The sequence below is a fragment of the Talpa europaea genome (assembly GCF_964194135.1).
Source record: "Talpa europaea genome assembly, chromosome: 10".
Lineage (NCBI taxonomy): Eukaryota > Metazoa > Chordata > Mammalia > Eulipotyphla > Talpidae > Talpa > Talpa europaea.
Window position 1 is genome coordinate 21,585,696 of NC_140077.1, and position 18,464 is coordinate 21,604,159.

Consider the following 18,464-nt stretch of genomic DNA (forward strand, 5'->3'; position numbering starts at 1 on the left):
AAAAGATATAGTGGCATTTAAAACCCTCTTCCATCTGGCCAAAATTCCCTTTTTGACATTTTCTCCCATTATCACCCCTGCTGAATCCTTCTTCAGATGATCTGGTTCATTTTCTGCCCCTCTAATAGATCTTTCATTTTCCTCTTCTTGAGCTCTTGAGCAATTTGAGGCTTTTAACCTCTTTTCTGATAAGTGTGAGATTTTCACTAAATTACCATTTTGGACTTGGAAAGGGCCTCAGAGAACTTCTAATCAAGAAAGCATAAGACTCTTGCCCAGGGTGACACAACAGTTAATGGCAAAGCTAGTGTGGAACCCAGCTCTCCTGGCCCAGCAGTCAAGGACCTGTGTGCATCCCCTTTCTGCCAGGAGCAGGCTCTAAAGGCTATGCAAGAGGCCTCCGGATCTCCTCTGACATAAACTTTAAAATATGTGCCGGTGTGAATTTTCATATACAGAGTATGGGATTTTTCAAGAAAGTCACGTCTGTTTTATTTACTCTGTGTAGTCCCTGACAGCAATATGCAAATATAGAATTTATTTAGTCTGCCTCCCCTGGTGACTTGCCAGTCTCGGAGGGGGGGAGCACATTTTATGTTTCCCATGGGTTCTGTTTGTCATAGCATGATTTTCCATAATGAAAAGATCCCTGGGTAGCCCCATATGGGACAAAGCTGGAGATTATTAAATGCTTCTGTCTTATATACAGTGGGCATTCATATTTACTTATGAAGTTTGTCCATGCATTGAATTTAGAACTTACCAGAATCTACCACTCAAAAACTGTTTTCTTGGGTATTCTGATGAACTACAGTATCTGACAAAGGAAAACTAGTCTTTAAGTTGCAGTGTAAGATATTGGAACCTGGGTTTTATTTTTAAAACAATTTAGGAATTTCTCTTAGCTAAGTGTATTCCCTTAGGTCAAGAATAAAAGCTGATTCTTACTGAAAACTATTTTTTTTTCTTTTTTTTTTTTATAGAGGCATGTTTATTTATTTATTTATTTATTTAATTTGTTTGTTTGTTTTGTTTATACATTCACTGGGTACAGTCAGAAGCGCGGGAGGGTGAGAGAATTCACCAGAGCCAGAGCGGGGAGCAGAGCAGGCAGAAGGACCGAAGTACACTGCTGAGGGGAGCAGCGGGCGCCAGGAGAGGTCTGCGCGCCATGTGGGACCCTCCTCTGGTGGCCGGGGAGCAGCCGGGGATCGAACCGGCGTCGGAGAGGACGCGGGCAGCTTCGCAACCCAGCGCTCAACCGCTGCGCCACCGGGGAGGCCCCTGAAAACTATAAATTCTTTCACCTCTGTTTTCCCAGTGCCAACATGTTCTTTATCACAATGGATGTTTTTGGTCCAAAAATCCAGCACCATCCTCCCTTTCTGCATATAATTTGCTTTTAACATTTCTCTGAGATAGCTCATTTATGTGCTATCACTTTCTATGGTATCAGTAAAGAACAATGCAATCTTTTCATGAAAAGAAGCCATTTCATCCTCCTTCCTAATTGGTTCTGTCATCTATCAAAAAGAACAACAATTGCAACTCTGTTGTTCTGAAATGAGATTTCTTTTTTTCTGATGATAAATGAAGATCCAGGGAATTTATATGAGCTCAGTGACTAAGAGAAAAATAATACTTTTATAAATTGTGATTTTGATGACTTAATCAGTTATCTTGGCATTTTGAAATCTATAATCTAAACACATTTTTTTAAAAAGGGAAACACATGCCTAGAATATGATCTCTTTTAACATTTTACTATCACTCCTCCCACATTGCAGAATACCCATTGGATGTTCTCAGTAAAGGGATGATCTAGGGGGAATATAAAAATAAAATTTATTATTTAAAAAAGATAAAAAAATTAAAAAAAATGAATAAAGGGATGATCTGAACCTTTTGTTGATTGAACACCTACTGTGTGACAACAACTTTTATATACTTTAAGTCACTTAATCCACTCAACAATTTTATGAAGTGGTTACTTTTATATTATTTTTTACTTATAAAGAAATCAGAAAGTCCAAGTAATTTGCCTATGGTCACACAGTATAGGACTGGGATTTAAATCCAGATTTGTTGACTTCTGCGGTGGTGATTGCCAATTGCCTACTCAATATTCACTCTCTCCTCTTATAAAAAGAATCCCAGTTTCATGTGAAACAGCAAAAGACTGCATTTATTAGCCTCCTTTTTAGCTAGGAGTGGCTATGAGATATAAGTTGGAATTGTTGGATGGGACTTTGAGGAATAACTCTAACTCATCTGGGAATTGTCTTTTGCTTTTCTTCTCACTTTTCTTGTTCCTGTCTAGAAATTAGTTATGATGGCTGGAATTCCAGTAGCTGGAATTGAATACAAGGAAAACTTGAAATGGTTCCTATATTCCTTCCAATGCTAGAGATACTGAATTGGAAAAATAGGAGTCAAAAACTCTGATGACAGTGTAGTGACACCATAAAAGCCCTTGACTGCTTACCTTCAGATTGTGTGTGTGTGTGTGTGTGTGTGTGTGTGTGTGTGTGTGTGAGAGAGAGAGAGAGAGAGAGAGAGAGAGAGAGAGAGAGAGAAAGAGAGAGAGAGAGAGAGAGAGAGAGAGAAAGAGAGAGAACAAAAACCTATTTGTCAGATCTTTTTAACAAGCAGCTAAATTCCCAATGAAGACAGACTTCAGGAACCATTCTACATTTACTAAATTATATACATTTACTATGTACTAGTATGTACACTATATACTGCATGTAATATATACATTACTATACTATAATGACACTTTTTGAATAGCCAAAGGACTAATTTTTAAAATGCAATATAATCCCATGTTTTGCTAGTCAAATATTAGATACTTACTAGAGGCAAAGCTCTATGTGGGATAAAAAGATGAATAAGACACTTATTTTGCACATATAAGCTGTCATTGCTAAAGATTATTAATAAAATCCAATTTTAGTATCATTTTGCTGTTTTTTTGCTTATCTATATCCATGATACCATGTACTGTTAGTCATTAACATCACCAGGATTTCACATTACACATGTACACATATACACCCTTCTGTAACAGTCTCTACCCTTCAATATCATGTCCTAGATATTCAGGCATAGGGAGCTCGGTCAGGGAGGTACATGGGATGATACTGACTTTCCTTGGGGCAACACTATAGTCATATTGTTGGGAGAGAGGAGAGTGAGAGAGAGGATGCCACAGATGGAAGAAAAAAGGATGCAAAGTGATTGGTCTTTGCACATGCTTGGGATGGGCCTTAGGAGTGAGAGAGGAGAGGGGCTGGAGGGTGCAGGTGGAGAGAAGTGGAGGGTCAGTAAGAGGAGTAAGGATTTCATCTAAAAAGAAGGAATGGAGAGGGATGACTTTGGTATCCTTTCTGGCCCTGCCATTTGAAGCAGTTAATACATACTTAAGTAGGGTAATCATAATAATATATGGTAGAGTTTGTCCAGAAGAGTTCAGTTTATACCTTCATCCTGTGTACTTTTTAATAGTATCCTCTTAATTCTCAGAGGTGTCCCAGATTTGTTGATAAGTATATGGTCACTCTACCCTTAGGGTGCTAAGGGGTGAGGCTTAAGAAAGCTCCCGTGGCTTGTTATAGACAAATTATAACTGTGTAGTTATATACATAACCATATCACATGAAAAAATTTACAGTAAATAACCAGGTTTCTAGTTGTCTGGTAAATACATGATAACCCACCCCCCATTTTATTTATTTATTTATTTATTTATTTTTTAATAGAGGCATGTTTTATTTATTTATTTGTTTGTTCGTCTGTTTCGTTTATACATGCACTGGGTACAGTCAGAAGCGCGGGAGGGTGAGAGAATTCACCAGAGCCAGAGCGGGGAGCAGAGCAGGCAGAAGGACCGAAGTACACTGCTGAGGGGAGCAGCGGGTGGCAGGAGAGGTCTGCGCACCATGTGGGACCCTCCTCTGGTGGCCGGGGAGCAGCCGGGAATTGAACCGGCGCTGCAGAGGCTGTGGGCAGCTTCGCAACCCAGCGCTCAACCGCTGCGCCACCGGGGAGGCCCCCCCCATTTTATTTAAATCATGTTGTCCCTTGATGTATTTTTTAAGACTCTTTCAATCTAAAGTGCTTGCTCCCTCCCCACCATCTTGCATTTTGTTTTTTTAAATTCTCTTATTTTTTTAGATTTATTTATTTATTTATGCATAGAAAAACTGGGGTGAGGCCAGAGGTGCAGTGGGTAAGAGGATTCATCAGAGACAGAGTGGTGAGAAAAACAGGCTGATCTACTGACATACAGTGCTGAGGGGTGCAGCAGGCAAGATAGGAGAGGTCTGCTGTGCCACATGGGTTACCTCCCTGGCTGGGGATGGGGATCGAACTAGTGCTGCAGTAGCTGCAAATTGCTTCATGGTGCTGACGCTTAACCCTTGTGCCACCAGGGAGGCCTGAACTATGATTTTTCAAAAGGTAAAAATACATCCTGAATTCTTAGTAATACAGTTCCAACTCAGTTTTGATTTAACCTCATCTTTTTGTTTGTTTCTTTTACTATTATGTTATTTTTTTTTACTACTATTATTACTATAATTCTCTTTTTCCTTTCTTCTGTGCCAAGAACTCTGGTTCTCATGAATGTTGGGTATAATAGGATGAAATAGACTATTACATAAAAGTTAATTTGCTTTATCCCACATTACACATTTAAGAATAGCAATACCAACACTACTACTAACTCTTAGGACTATAAGACACACACAAATCACTGTGCTTTAAAGGCACTTGGCTCTGCGTGTGGTTCTATCCCATGTGGATAGGAACTTCTGTTGCTTAGTTTCATTCTATTTTCATTTCTTAAGGGCTGCATTTTAAGAAAAATTTCTTTTATAATTATATAAGCAGAATATTTGCACAGCTTTAAGTCAAATCAATAGAACAAGCTAATTTTAAAAGCTCAATATCTCTATACAGTATTTTAGCCCACTTGTACTTTGATTTTTGTCTGTTGATTTCCTGGGTGGCCAATATTAAAATTACCTATGTAGTGTCTTTCCTTCTTCATTTCTTCTCCCTCAGCAACTGCTTTGAAGTAATATCTTTTGACTCCCCGTTAATCAGCAAATTTATTCTACCGTTTTTATCCTTTTCCATCTTCTGTTTCGCTAGATCTATATTGTTAGGGCAGGTAATCATTGTTGCTCTGTTCTCTCCCTTCTAATTGTCATTTAGACTTAGATCTATTAGCAAATACATAGTTCATCCTCACACTAGTTCTTATGTAGATGTCTGTCCAGTTGCTTAGGTTGTCTACAGTTTAATGTCTAATAGAGTTTTCTGGAAGGACTCAGGAGAACAATACTCCTTGAGTTCTTATGTATCCTGAGTAGTTTTTCTGTTGTTTACTTGAAAGTCACTTTGGCTTGATATAACATTCTTGGCTAATGTTTTCTGTCCGTGAGTATCTTAAGTGTGTTCTCTTATCGTCTCCCAACATAAAGTGTTGCTGTGATAATACCCACTTCCTCTCCCTTACAAGTAATAAGTAACTTGGTCTTTTTGCCTAGGATCAAGGGCTATTTTCTCTCTTTTCCCTCAGGTTTATTGAGCCAAAGAAAATATTTTACCAGGAAATGTCGAAGTATTGGTTATTCTGTGAGGTGAGGTATCTTTTCAATATGTATATTCTTTTTCAGGAAAGTTTTATTGAATTACAGTTTTTCATATTTCTTCTGTCCTATTTTGCTTTTCTTCTTCAGAAACTTTTTTTTTTTAAGATTGATTTATTTATACAAGAACTGGGGCACAGGCCAGATGTGCGGGAGGGTGAGAGGATTCACCAGAGACAGAGTGGGGAACAGAACAGGCAGACTGACTGAAACACACTGCTGAGGGGAACAGCGGGCAAGACAGGAGAGCACTGCTGTGCCATGTGGGTTGCTCCCTGGCTGGCCAGGGGATGGAACTCATGCTGCAGAGGCTGCGGACTGCTTCACAGTGAGGTGCTTAACCCCTTGCGCCACTGGGGACACCCCAGAAACTTCTATTATACATTTGCTAGGTTTTTTAAAACCTATTTTCTGGTAGTCATTTTCTCTTAAATTCTTTTAAAAAATCTTTGATCTTTTTTCTCCATTTTATCGCCTTTTGGTTTTGAATCTGCTTCTATGAAGGCAGTTCTTTTACGTTCATTCACTCTAAGTTCTTTTGGTCTTCATTTCTGAAATGACAATTTTATTTTATTTTTCTTTTCTGAGTTTTATCTCCCCACCTCAGAGTCTTTCCAGTTGTGATTTATACTTTTCTTTCATATCTTCTATAATTTTCTTAATTTTGTTTTGAAATATTAGGTTATGGTTTTCATAGTTTTCACTTGCATGTCTTTTCTAGCATGATTTTATTTTATCTTCAAAGATTATTCAACTTCTCTTTTTTCTTACAATATGTTTTGTATACAGTTAATTATGATTTTTTTTTTGTTGTTGTTCACTTTACACAAAATTAGTTTTCCTGAACTTATAGGAAGAGGTTGGTTAAGAGAACCTTTCTAATGTCACAGCTCTAGAGCTCCCTCTGGTATGTGTGTGTGTGTGTGTGTGTGTGTGTGTGTGTAGCATTAAAAGTATGGCTGGGCCTCCCTGATGGTGCAACGGGTTAAGACGCAACCTATGAAGCTATCCACAGCCACTGCAGCCCGAGTTCCATCCCTGGCCACGGAGCTACCCACATGGAGCAGCAGACCTCTCCTGACTCGCCTGCTGCTCCCCTCAGCAGTGTTTTTCAGTCAATCCGCCTGTTCTGTTCCCCACTCTGTCTCTGGTGAATCCTTTCACCCCCCACACCTCTGGCCTGTACCCCAGTTCTTGCATGCATAAATAAAAAAATCTTTAAAAAAAAAAAAGTATGGCTTACTCCAAAAAGAAAAAGAAAATTACTGGATAGTCTCATTCATAGCAGGAATTTGGAAAACCTAAATAAGGGATCAGGAAAAAGACTAATTATAATAAAGTAAAAATCAAAATCAACAAAGCAGCTATAAACCAGAGACACACTACAGTGGGGGAGAAGGAAATAGGATCAAATCAAAGGTGGTGGGAATTTTACAGGAACTATAACCAAGATGAAAATACATACATTGTACAAAAATGAAAAATGATGTAAAAAATAATAAAATAAAATGTTGCCTACAAAAAAGATATTTGAGTCATATCGAGATGTAAAATTCAGTGAGAAATAGCTTGAGAATGGAAATTCAGTCAAAGATGGATGATTCAACTTGGCATTTGCTTTATTAACCAGTTCTCTCAAATTAAACAATGATGAAAGTATAAAAAAAAAAGTATGGCTTACTGCCCTATGAGATCTCTGATTTTATCTGTGCTTTCTGTTTCCTTTGCCTCACTATTTATGTCCTGTCCAATAAGGAGTCTTTCCCCAAGTGTTTCTCCTTATTAGTGAGTGTTGTTTGTGGAAGGTGTTTTGGCTGGTTGGTCCTATATGCACAGGACCTAGAAAACTTCAGGATCTTCTGACTTTCCATGGACCCTTAAACCCACCCACAGTTGGATTATACAAAATATTCTCCTTTTTTTTGCTGCTATTTTCAAGCATACATGCTGCTCTTCCAGTGAGTGTGTGTTAGAGATTGGGAGAGATTGAGAGATAGATGGATGGATACGTAGGTAGGTAGGTAGGTAGATGACAGCTAGGATAGACTGACTTAGTCTAGTAGTCTAGACCTGGTCTTTATATACTAGTATAGATGTTATATACCAAATACAAAATCTATTGAGAAAATCCAATATTATTACTGAAAAAGGAAACAAAATTTCTTTTGTGTAAAATATATGTTCTGTTATACAGAAGGGAGTGTCATCTAGTTTGAGGGAGGAAAGCTGATAAAAATGTTAAAAGACATACACATTGATTTAAATGTTTATTAATCCTAAATATATGAACCTACTTTTATGTTATATAGACAGTTTCAGAATATCGGAGCAATATTAACCCATGCAATGACAAAGCCAGATTTGAATCCCCAAGCTATTTCTTATTAGGTTAGTAGATATTGGCCTCCAGTCAATTACTTACCTTACCAAACTTCAGGTTTCTCTTTCTTTAAAATGAGGCGATGAGAATTTATTAGCGTTATTATAATATTAAGTGAGGCAACATTTGATTTAATATTTAATTTAATTTTAAAATAAATATTTTATACAGCACCTGGTATTTGATAATTGCTTAAAGAAAGTAGTCTATTTGAGTATTATTTTTGTCTTTAGGGTAGGTAGATGAATTCCATACCTGTGATAAAGAAGGGTTTACACTGACATCAGCTTTATTTTCATATTGCATTCCCCTGGAAACAATTTTCACCTGCTTACCTGCCAGCAAGGTATTACGTGCTTACTCTTTAATTTGATCCCATCATGCCTTGCACACGGTGGGTACTAATTACTAAAAAGTATTTGATAACTGTTTTTGTCTTCACATAATACAGGTACAAATGACATTACTATTTTTAGATAATCTAGTTAAAGTTCAGATGAGCCATGCCCAATCTTGTCTTGATGAAGTTCATCCTTTTTCACCACCTAAATTTTCAGGCTTTCCAGCAACTGGGGGTGTTTCTCAAGTTGCTGCTGGATGTTGCCAGTTTTGATTTTGCTGCTTCATCTGTCATTACACTCACAAAGATGCATAGGCATCTGTGAGCCTTCATTTGATCTATTCCATGTCTTATAATTGCTTGTTCACCATCAGTAACAGAAATCCTAGAATTCTGTGTTCCTTGTAGAGTTTGCCCTGTCAATTTCTGTTGTGTTTGGCTTTGGAGAATCATTTTATTAGTGGCATAATAGTGTCACATTCCTTTCCCTCTTCATTCCGTGGGCTGTATGTTTATTGCTATGTGTCAGGCAAAGACAAGTCTCACTAAAATTTTAAAGAACTGAGGAAGTTTCAGTACTTAATTACCATACCTAGATAAATTTAAGCCAAGAGGAGCAGAGTGGAACTAGTTCTGGAAGCCTTTTCTAAAACAGGGGAGCTCAGGTTTTACCTACTGTCTCCTAAAGTAACACTTCACAGATGTTAAATATGAATTTTAATCACTTGGGGGAACTTGTTAAAATGTAGTTTATGGTTTGGTTAGTTTGGGGTGGAGACTGAGTCTTTATTTCTAACCAACAACCAGGTTATGTTGAGGCTGCTGAATCTGTGGGCCTCACTCAATGACAAGTCCTTCTGGTAAAGTATGAATGATCTGGTCAAATCTGTAGTAAACGATTAAACTGTACTTTGCCTTTCATGTACATTTTTTGGGCGTTAATCATGAGAAATATCTTAGAGCTGGAAAATTATTTAAATTAAATATAAATATCAAAGATAAATCAGTAGATTTATTTATAGTTTTCATCTTTATTAAGGATGGATTAAGAAACATATTTAAATTACAATTAAAATTTAGTTAAGCCATTACTTTTTTTTTCTGACATTACAAGACATTTTATTTGTACGTGTAACTCACACATGGTTATTATAACAACACTGTAAATTAGATTGCTGCTCTTATTGAGATTCAGGGAAGTTAAACAATGTCCTCAAGGCTTCATAGTAGATAGTGTAGCTGGGATGGAGTAGGAATAACCTCAATGCTTACTCTCTTGACACTGCAATAAGCTACTTTCCAAAGATTGTTTTTCTGGGAAATGGGCTTTATATAAATCTTTAAACATGTCTTATGGAATGCTATGAAGGAGCTTATGTGTTTACTTATCTGGGAAAATTTACATAGTTTAGCTTTTTGAGTCTGTGCAGAGTTCTGTGATGCTTCTACTGGTGATAGAGGGCGTGTGCGCCCACGTGCATTCCTTAAATAAGAGCAGTCTTGTAAGAAGATATTTCCTCCTCTTTATAAACACAGAAATAAATGGTATCCAATATTCCTTCAAACCCAAATGTCCTATAATATATATATATATTGTTTTTGAAAATGCATTGTGAGCTAGATGAGGGATTTAAAATATTTCTACCAGCAGATGGCACTCAAACATTTCTGCAGGCAACCCTTAGCTGTGGTATTCCCCAAATAAAAACTAAGCAAAATTGGAGACAGATTAAAAAAGAAAAAGAAAGAACGAAAGAAAAAAACACATTTATTAAAGTATGAAATATCTCAGTAACTATTGTGATGGGAAATTATATATATCAATTTAAAGATCTCTACATATAAATTAATATTTTTACAATTTCTTACAGTGCACAACAATAAGGTTTTTTTCACCAAACTCTATTATAGTGCTTATCAAATAGATTTGTATTAGCTTGTTCATTTTCCCAGTTGACTGTGGGATGCCCACAGGCAAGGATTTTATTTGGATACTAAGGTGGGGTTGAGGTAGGATGGTGGGTCAAAAATACTACCTAACCCATAGTCAGCACTCAATAAATATTTCTTCCTCTCATTCCCCAGAAAATTGGTTAAATATTGTATGTAGGAGGATGTTTATAAGCATTTTTCCATGCAAAGCCTTTATTTTTTTATTCTTTCAACAATTACCTGATAGGCATTGACCCGAATGTGTTTCATGTATGTCCTTTGATTTTTTTGTGTGTGTATCCCTGTAAAATATATTGTTTTATGTTTGTGTTTAATTTGCACTAATGTTATGATACTACAAATTGCACTTTTTTTTTGGTGTGTGTGTTTCTCACATAACAGTGTATTTAAAGCCTATCCATGTTGTATGTATGCTTAGTTCATGTTTCTAACTGCCCTATTCATGTTACCATTTCTCTTGAGATGGGCATCTCAAGGACATCTCGGTGCCTCAAATTCTTTATTGATTAAAATAAATGATTTGCTATTCTCATTTAAATCCTTTTATGAGCCCTTTGTGTGTTACTTAAGAGTTTATGCCTGTACTGGTATTGCTGGGTCTTAGAGCATGTAATATTCAATGTCACTAAATATTGGCAGATCAGTCTCCAGAATGATCCAATCAGTTTACACTCCCCTGAGCATGTAGGAAGGCTTCTGTCTCCCCAAATCGACTACCCATATTTTGCCAGTCAAATGGTGTAAAGTGAAAACATTTCTTTTTTTTTTAAAGATTTATTTTTTTTAATTATACAAGAGCTGGGGTACAGGCCAGATGTGCAAGAGGGTGAGAGGATTCACCAGAGACAGAGTGGGGAACAGAACAGGCAGATTGACTGAAATACACTGCTGAGGGGAGCAGCGGGCGAGTCAGGAGAGGTCTGCTGCACCTTGCAAGCTGCTCCCTGGCCAGGGATCGAGCTTGTGCTGCAGTGGCTGTGGATAGCTTCATAGGTCGCGTCTCAATCCTCTGTGCCACCAGGGAGGCCCGAAAACATTTCTTGAATGAAAGAATAATCAATGGAGACTGCATCAAAACTAACAGAATTTATAGTATTTATTTGCATAATTTCCCTCCTTTGAGGATGGTCTCACACTATCTGAAATTTCATTGTTTAAACTAACAACAGGGCCTCCCCTGGTGGTGCAGCTGTTGAGCCATGGGCTGTGAAGCTGCCCTCAGCCTCTGCAGCACCGGTTCCATCCCTGGCCTCCAGGTGAAGGAAACACATGACACGGCAGACCTCTCCTGCCGCGCCCGCTGCTTCCCTCAGCAGTGTATCTCCTCGGTCTGCCTGTTCTGTTCCCCATTCTGGCTCTGATGAATTCTCTCACCCTCTTGCACTTCTGACTGTACCCAGTGCTTGTATAAATAAATAAATAAATAAATCTTAAAAAAAAACCTTGCAACAGAATAGATTCCAATGATTTTTTTTTTTTTTAGATATTCCTCAGTATTTGAACTTATTCCTTACTACCTAAAACCTAGGAATGAAAAAGATTCAAGTAATGTGATATCCATTATTATCTAAATTTGCTCTCTGAAACTAGAAACCAAATATATTGTCTATAGCAATGGAGCCAGAATATGCACAGCCCCTACTTCAAATTAGTTGTCAGAATATCTGGGGATGAAGTTGGGCATGATTATTTTTACAAAGCTCGTCAGCAGATGTTAATGTGTGTGCATGGCAGATAATCACTGACATAGACTCTTAAATTATTTTAACTTCTATCTGAAAGGGAAAACATTTAACAACATTTAAACACAGGGAACACTATTTTATTCTGCTGGCCAGGTTTCAGAAAATCAAGAGACATTTAGAATGTAAGTGTCTGGTGGAAATGAAACATACTTCCTAAAGTCACAGCGTGTCAATGTCTATAGGTGATCAAAAGGACAGGAAGAAGTGGAAAATGTTGATGAGATTAAGACTGGTGACATTTAATGTAACTGCTGTTGAACTAAGGAAGGACTTGGATATGCTTGCGTGGGAACATAACTACTCCAAAGAATTGGGGCTCTAGATGTTAATTCAAATGGAGGTAAAATATTTAAGTATGATTTGTAGAGATTGGGTCATCCTTAATAGAAGCCGATTTTGGTCACTGAAGAGTGAACTAAGCCTGCAGCATACTTTCTATTTCAATTTTCATTTAACTCTTCCTAGTAAGGACTAAGCACACTAGAGCATTTGAAAAGGTCATGTGTGTTGTTAGCCTAGGGAACAAAGAATCACATCTAGTCACTTTTTAGGGATCAATAAACATAATTTGGTCCAGCCAGATGTTTTATTACAAGTATACTTTTTCAATGTTAAGACTGAATAGGAGCTCTAGTAAGATACATATATTTTATTAATTAATTTCACTTTCTTAGAGATTATCTTAACTAATATTTAGAATTTTTTGAGTAGGAAAATGGTGTGTAAGAACAATTTATATACACATTTATAGTTAATGAAGCAATACAACATGTGAAAGGCAATTTTTCTATGACATTATGTGTAAAAATTCTTGGGAAACCAAAAGCACAGTCTAATTATCATTTGGCAAATCTGGCTTTTTTTCTCAGACTTTTCAAGAAGCAAAACTGTGAACTTTTTTTTTTAAAGATTTATTTATTTATGCATACAAGAACTGGGGTACAGGCCAGAGGTGTGGGGGGTGAGAGGATTCACCAGAGACAGAGTGGCGAGCTAAACAGGCAGATGGACTGAAATATACTGCTGAGGGGAGCAGCGGGCAAGTCAGGAGAGGTCTGCTGCGCCATGTGTGTAGTTCCCTGGCTGGGGATCAAACTCTTGCTGCAGTGGCTGTGGATAGCTTCATAGGTTGCATCTTAATCCTTGTGCCACCAGGGAGGCCCCAAAACTGTGAACTTTTTATTCCTGATATCCTTTCCTGAATTATGAGGATAAAGTGTGTCCTATCTATGCTATAGGCATAAAATAAAATAGTATATATAGGTTATTATTATATTATTTGAAATCTTAGGTTTCAGGTGTATAGTTTCTTCTTACCTTATCTATGCAAATTACATTTTTTTTTCCAGGATGAAACCCATTTTGTGAAAAAGATAGCCAAGTACCAACTATGTGCGGGGAACTGAAGTCTTACTCTCATTTAATTTGTGCAACACATGTGGAAGGAAGCATACTTATGCCTATTTTATAGAAGGAGGAATTGGAGCTCAGTAAGAAAAAATGACTTGCTCATAAAAGGCAACATGAGTAGACAGTGAATTGTGAACTAGGTTTTAATCAGACTATTGTACCAGAACTGGTACAATTTGCAGGGTAAAATGATCCTTTTCAGAAAGCACTTTCTGAATATGCAAAAGACAAAATGCACTAGGATGGTAAAATGAGTCTTCAATGAGTATGACTAAGTCATGAATAATTTTAATCATTTTTTCCTTAAGTTTCTTTTCCAGCTTCCTCAAATAACTGTCATCCCTCCCCTAAATATGTTAAGGGATTTCAAACTGAACTCATTAGAATCAAATGCATTTATTATGGTTATCATCTTCTCCACATCAGTTTATTGCTTGATAGGAACAATGGGAACATAGAGTTTTGTTATATAATTTGGTACAAGAGTTATGGAGTTATGCTTTCCCCTTCAACTTTCCACAGAGGAAATGTTACCATCCTTTGCTCCATCAAGCAGGACAGAGACCCAGTTTTGGTGGTAAAATAACACATATTGGTATTCCCCAGCATCATCTTTTGCCCACTCTTGTTTCCCCTCTCCTGGTAGACTATTCAAGGAGGCATATAAAACCTACTTAAGTTTTCTTCCTTTTTAAGATGTTAATCATGGGCAGAAGAGTCTCAATATTACATGGAATTGGCTTTCAATACCATGCTTTTTCACCAAATGGAAGAATGAACTGGTTAAAATATGTTGTAATTACTCATTACTGCATTTATTGACATAGTAGAGCTGACCTTTTGTTTCAAGCTCATCACTAAATTATTTACATATAATTCCATTCTTGCCTAAGTCATCAATTAAGGAAATATATTTGCAGAAATGTGGGAGATATGGAATAAGAATGAATAGGAGACAACTAGCAAAATTGCATAATATATTTGAATGTAGATAACACTTTCTCAATACATAATCTTCTTCAGATTTTTACTCTATCCTACAATATTGTATTAATTTTACAGAGTAGGCAGCTGAGGCTTAGAACAGCTAAAAAATGTATCCAAAGTGACAAAGGTAAGCTCTAGCAAAGTCAGATTCAAAACATTAAATTCAGGTTTTCCAACTCTTAGTTCAAGATTTATCCCATTATACCTTAACAAATTGTTAGAGCACCTACTCTAGAATGTGGTGGTTAAGAACAGACATAGGCTTTGGATTTAGACAACCTGGGTGTCAATCCTGTGCTGCCACTTATTAGCTGTGTACCACAAGAAAGTAGCTTAATATCTCTGTCTCAAATTCCTCATTAAAATTCCTCAAATTCTTCTTGCAATTTCTTAGGTATGATAATGAAGTATATGTATCTGTCAGAGCTATTGAAAATATTAATAACATATTTAACCCTAAGCACCATTCCTGGACCATAAGATCACTACCAATGGTCGTCATGACACCCAAGCAGCAATGACACGGGACGTGGTGCTTTGTGCTTAGCGTGTCTGGCTTTATGCTTATAGTGCATAGCTTCATGTTACCTCATCACAGTTATGGTGAAAATAATTTTTTTCTTGCTATTAGACATCTAGGTATAGTTCTCTCAGAAGAGGGAAATGGGCAAAGAAATAAGCATGGCTTTGATTTTTAATAGAAGGAAGGGGAGGTGGCATGTAGAGCCAATGAGTTTGGGAAAGTCTCAACGTGAGAGAGAAAACATAGGAAAAGTGGAAAGAAATGATTGGTGTCAAGGTGACCAGCATTATAAAACATGCACACTTTGCGGTAACATTGTGTGCTACAAAGTAGAATTGGGCCATAAAAACACGAGGTATGTTATTAGTCCCAGTCACCCATCCTCGTAGCCATGTTGGTTACTGGTATATTTCCACAGGTGTGAGTTGAAATGACTAAAATATTATAGTGATTTTTCATGAAGCTGGCTCTTTGGCTCTTTATTTTGACATGTCATTGCAACTTTTTTTTGGTTGTTAAGATGTTCTTTTCTTTAGGGAAGTGATAGTTCATAGACTTTTTAAAGGTCTTTACTAGATGAAATAAAAAGTTGGTAAGTATTCTATGGGGACTCAATGTGCAGGGGTGGAGGAAGCAAATATTGTCTAAAAAATGTAAAAAATGATAAATGTTAAAATAAAAAAATGAAAAAGGGAAAAAAAAACTGTGAAACCACTTTGCAACGCTAAAAAAAAAAAGTTGGTAAGTAAATGTCAGCTCTTCCCCATTAACTAATAATTGTTTCAAATTCCTATAGTCTAGAAATCATTGAACCAGTTAACTTCAATATTTCTTACAGGTTTGGGAACCTAGATTCCTAGACATCAGACAAATTTCTTTGTAAGGATCATTTAGTAATACTGGGCAGAGCATTTGCAATGAAATTTCAATGCATCTAGTTCCCAATAATTCATATTTTATACAGATCCCAATTCTTGTCCCCTCAGAAATTAAAATCTAAGAACAGAAATGCAAATTGTTGTCACACAGCACACAGAAGCTAGGATTGACACATCATCTTAATATACAGATTAATAATGAGCTACTTACATAATTTAGTCTTAATGAGACAAGATTAAAAAGAAAATGATATTGGGTGGGGGAGCTATTTGGAAAGCTCTATTCCCAAAGGAGAGCAAAAGACCAAACAGTTGGGGTAATCTGAGTCAACCAGGTTGATTTGGAACTCTTCAAAGGTTATTGTTTTCTTGTCTGATGTCCTGAGGCTGGACTTGACTTTGAACTTCAGTGAGTAAACTAGACAAGGTTTACAACACAAAATAAGGAAAACACATTTTGTTGTGTTGGTTTTGATTTATACAGGTTCTGATGAAGACATATTAAAGTAACTAGGCCACCAAACAATACAAAATAGCTGGGTCAGTAAGCAAAAATTACAGATAAAATTAATAATTAAGCAAATTCTCATTTTACCTATGTTCATCCTTAGTCACAAGAGTAGATGATTTTGAAGGATACATTAATTATAGATAATCTAGTGGGTAAGTGATTGATTTCATTCGAGTCATCTTCCACTTTTCCCAATTCATGTGTTTCTAAAAGTACATTCACCTGTAAGGGATGTTAAGGCCCTTGGAAAATCTGGCTCTTTGCTAAAAAAAGATAACTGGTTTTTAGTTTTGACTACAGCTAATGTACTAGTGGCTTCTGAATTTGCAAGACAAGCATTTCCTGGAGAGGATTAGGAAAATGCTAATAACTGGAAAGACAATTACTGAACAGAAAACTAAAACGAAGTTTGCTGTGACAAAAGTATTTTTGCACATTTTTCTCGAGAGCAGTATATGATTTTACTGAGGAAACGTGATTTGATTTACCAATAATTTATTTCCCAGGCATTTATTGAGTTCCTATTAAGTACCTGAAAGGTCCATGCAGGAGGCCTGAATGCAGGAGCCAACCAGGAAGCCCACCTGGGGGGCAGGAATGCGGATACCTGCCTGGAGGACTCAGACAATGAGCCTCCCCCCTCCCCCCACGAGTCTCTTCTCAAACAAAGAACCTCTACCTGCCCTACAAACTTTTCCTGCCATAGGAGCCCAACTACCCACCTGACCTCTCCTCACCCTATAAAACCCTGCTTCCCCCTAACAACGCGCGCGACTCCACTGACCCCCGCCTTGGGTCTGTGAGGTCCGCCCGGGGCGCAATAAACTTTCCCTCCCTTTGAGAAATATAGCCTGGCTCTCCTTTTCTTTACCGCGCCGAACCTTTCAGTACCCAGGTCTGGACATGAAAAGATGAAAATATTTGCTCACTAGGCTGTCACCATCTCTAGGAGGTGCTCAGCATCCATTTATAAATTAGTGTAACTACAACTGGAACGTATACCACATCATACATCCACACATGGAAACACACATATTTTAAAGGAAATAGGTGTGTTAGAAATTTTCAGGAACTGAAGAAAGCAAGCCTTAGATTCAGAGCCTACTTTGGTCACTTTAGTATATAATATCTTGGTTTTAAAACTCATATTTATTTATTTATTTATGCATACAAGAGCTGGGGTACAGGCCAGAGATGTGCGGGGGGGGTGTGTGTGTGTGTGTGTGTGTGTGTGTGTGTGTGTGTGTGTGAAAGAGAGAGGATTCACCAAAGACAGAGTGGGGAGCAGAACAGGCCGACTGACTGAAATACACTGCTGAGAGGAGCAGCGGGCAAGTCAGGAGAGGTCTGCTGGCCATGTGAGTTGCTCCCTGGCTGGCCAGGAATAGAAGTAGTGCTGCAGTGGCTGTGGATAGCTTCATAGGTTGTGTCTTAACCCTTGCGCCACCAGGGAGGCCCTAAAAATCATTTTTAAATGATAGGTCTTGAAATTCTGTTCTCCTTTGGCCTCATTCTATGTATGTAGAATGCAATCTTACTTCTAGGAGGTTTTCATAGTTTTTTCCAATCTAATCCCACCTAACTTCTGGATTTCTTGGTTGCTTAGTTTTGTAGAAGTTCCTTAGGGAATGTCAGCCGAAGCCCATCTACTCCTGCCTTTTCCAGATTTCTTAGTCCTATCTGGGGGGAGGGGAGACAAGCTGCCTTTCTAGCGTTTGTTGGGTGGAGACTGCACCTTGTACTCCACTCTTGGGGAAAATCTTTGCTCTGCATTTTAGAGTTTTGCCTATTTGATGAGGAGACCCAGGGATGCTCATGTGTTCCCACACTGCATAAAGTGGTTCATTTGCCAAGTCGAAGGCCCATTTTGTTTCAGAAAGAGACCAAAAGTGTGGCCTGAAGGTGTGACTGCAGGAAACTATGCCTGACCTCTTTTCTATGCTTTTAACTCAATATGAGAGGTGCTTTGGGTGGGAGCTGGATGAGCTAGGGTGTATTGTGCGCACAGCTGTTCTCTCCAGTCAGGAGCTGTGTGCTGGCAGATGGCTGTGACTTGGAGGCCAGTTTGAAAACCCTATGG